Here is a 3,126-nt window from a genome sequence, read left to right on the forward strand (position 1 = left end):
CGATGGTCACCACACTAGTCACAATGCTTCATAAGTCAATTAATCAACAACGCCACTCTAATCGTCACTATCACAAGTTGCCCAACAAGTTTTGTTGGGACTTTAGCTCAAATGATGATGACCCTTCCTTGAACTAGTTTTTGTCGATGTCAAAAGAGGGAGTAAGCATGAATGCATGAACAATAAGTTTTTGATGTTTTTATAAGTTTTTTTCTTTTGTTGATTACTTTAAAAATTTTCTCCATTTCAAGGGTAATATCTTTCTCTTAAAATCTCTCTCATAATTTTATACACTACATGGTCTTTATCATATATGCTTTAATTAGATAATTTATATAATACACTAGTCACTACACTACAAGAATTCATATGTTAGCAACGTCGCTCAAATAGATGTTATCATAAGTTGCTCAACAAGCTTCAAGAAGATCTTAGCTCTAACAATGACAAGTCATCTTTAGACTAGTTGTTATGATCCTTTTTTTCTTTTGCTCTGATACTAGCTTTTGCTGGTATTAAAAGGGGGAGTAAAACATTATAGTTTTTAGTTTTATGCTTTAAAACTTTGCTCCATCATAGGGGGAGCCTTTTATATATTGCATAATTTTATTTTTATCATTTATATTGTCTAATGATATGCTTTGAGTAGACATAAACTTTGATTGGATATCCTATAACATTCTCTTATTGGATATCTTATAGCTTACTCTGATTGGATAATTTATGACTTGACATGATAGAAAATTTATATGATTTGATTGGATATGTTATATATATGATATGAAAAATCTAATATCTTCTACATCATTTTTATCACATATACTCTTATAGAAAAATACTTGATATGATAATGCTTAACATGTTATATCATCCGAAATCACAAACATATGATCTAATTAAAATATTATGTAAGGTTACAGATTTGTCTTTATATTTTAAATGACTAATCTTATGCACATAAAAACTATATTTTCTTAAAAATGTATTTATCACCATAAAAAGGGAGATTGTTAAATCAAAGGACGATCATAGATCCCTCAGAGATATAAGTTTTAATGTTAACAAACTTGAACATTTTTTACAAAGAAATTTTTCGGAGATCATATAAGAAAGACAATTTGATAAGACAATTGGTTATAATGATATGTAGTCTTTCATACGAAACACTTTGTCTGTCTAAGATGAATGCATTAAGTATATAATTTATTATGTTTGATAACTAAATCATCTATGTCTATGTTATTCCTTAACAGATCGAAGGAATAAAAGCTCCTTTGGTACTTGAACTTCAAAAAGGAACAAAGATTTTCTTTTTGTCAAAGAAAAGACAAGTATATATCTCGAAATGTGCAAAGTCACAGATAAAGTCATTTTCGACTAACACATGCAATAGTTCCTCCTATTTTGTACCTTAAAAGAGATAAGTAACCTCTTTGATAAGATAAGAAGTAAAAATCTAGTAAAACACATTTAATGCCCACATTTAAACACCTACAAGCACCTTATTCTATAAGAAAGGAAGATGAAGAAAGTCAGAGCAACCCTATAGGTAAAGCTCAAGGACTTGCAATGGTTATCTTTATTAAGTACCTATATAAAGAAATTTGAAGACTTAGAAAGAAACAAAAGAGAACAACTATTGTAAAAATTCATTTCATTCTATCTATGTAAAATTTTATACTTAATTGTTGTATCATGTCTAGGGATGGCAACGGGGCGGGGCGGGTACGGGTTTTATGATACCCGTCCCCGTCCCCGCAACTCAAACTCATACCCGTCCCCGTCCCCATACCCGTCGGGTATGTAAACTTTGTCCCATCCCTGTCCCCGTCGGGTATCGGGTATACCCGTACCCGTACCCGTAAAAAAAATAATTTTAAAAAAAATAATTTATCAAAAATAAAAGTCTGCATTCAACTTCAAACTATCAAATGTAGGAGACGTTCAAAAACAACCCATGAATTCATACCGTAAAGGTTGGAGCCCCATCACCAGCAAAGATAAATCCACCGTCAATGGATCTGATATCATAGACGGAAATGCAAAGGCCCAAGTTTGCTATAACTTGACATGATTACACAAATCCAAAATGAAGCCAAAAAACATTAAGTCAATTACGTAACAATGGTTAGTGATCCATTAAACACGGCACACACACATGAGCTTTGTGCAGGTGAACGAACTCATCCCAAAAAATTATATAACCAAACAAAAGGGGAAACACCATACCGTGAGCCTTCAATATACAGAGAATCTTGCTTCGGGTGACACTCTTCACCTTAGCAATTCCATGAGAGTCTCGAAGAATCACACTGATTTGAGATGGAGTGGTGCATGCGGGCTGGTGCGGCACTGCGGGCTGTGGCTGCGGGGCTTGAGAGTAGAGTCTCAACTCATCACTTTTAACCCTAGCTAAAAGAAATAAATTCCCAAATGTTTATGGCCAGGGGCAACAGAGTCGCAAGACTCTTATGTCTTAACTTTATAAATGTTAAAAAAGTTTAAAATGAAATCGGGTACGGGTATGAAACCGGGGACGGGGATGGAGATGGGGACGGGGACGGGGACGGGGCGGGTAAGTATATACCCGTCCCCATCCCCGTCCCCGGTTTAATATTTCGAGTTTTACCCATACCCGTACCCGTACCCGGTCAAACCGGGTATTCCCCGTCAAAGTCGGGACGGGTTTGGGTATTACCCACGGGTACGGCGGGTTTATTTTCCATCCCTAATCATGTCTTCTAAGTAAAATTAAACAATTGTTATTATCCAACTTTAACTTTATGTTATAGCTTGAAGCTTGAAGAGGCTTTGTTGTAAAGAATACTTGTGACACACTTACTACCCCAACACATATATTGGAATAATATAGATAAACTAAGGAAATCAAATTTTCAAAATAGGTAAAAGGGTTCACATAAAACCTTTAGAAACATTCTTCAATATCCAAAATATTCTGAAAATGAAACTTGGAAAATAAAACATAAGAGGTTACAAAATGTTTTCAAAATAATAGGTTCAACTCCGTATACAAATACAATTCATGTCCTAGAAATTCTCTGCCCCGATGTCACAATATCAGAGCATACCCATAAATCAACTGTTGACACTTTAGATGCCACTCAT

The sequence above is a fragment of the Cajanus cajan genome, chromosome 11, assembly GCF_000230855.2.
Source record: "Cajanus cajan strain Asha chromosome 11, NIPB_CcT2T_4, whole genome shotgun sequence".
Taxonomy (NCBI): Eukaryota; Viridiplantae; Streptophyta; class Magnoliopsida; order Fabales; family Fabaceae; genus Cajanus; species Cajanus cajan.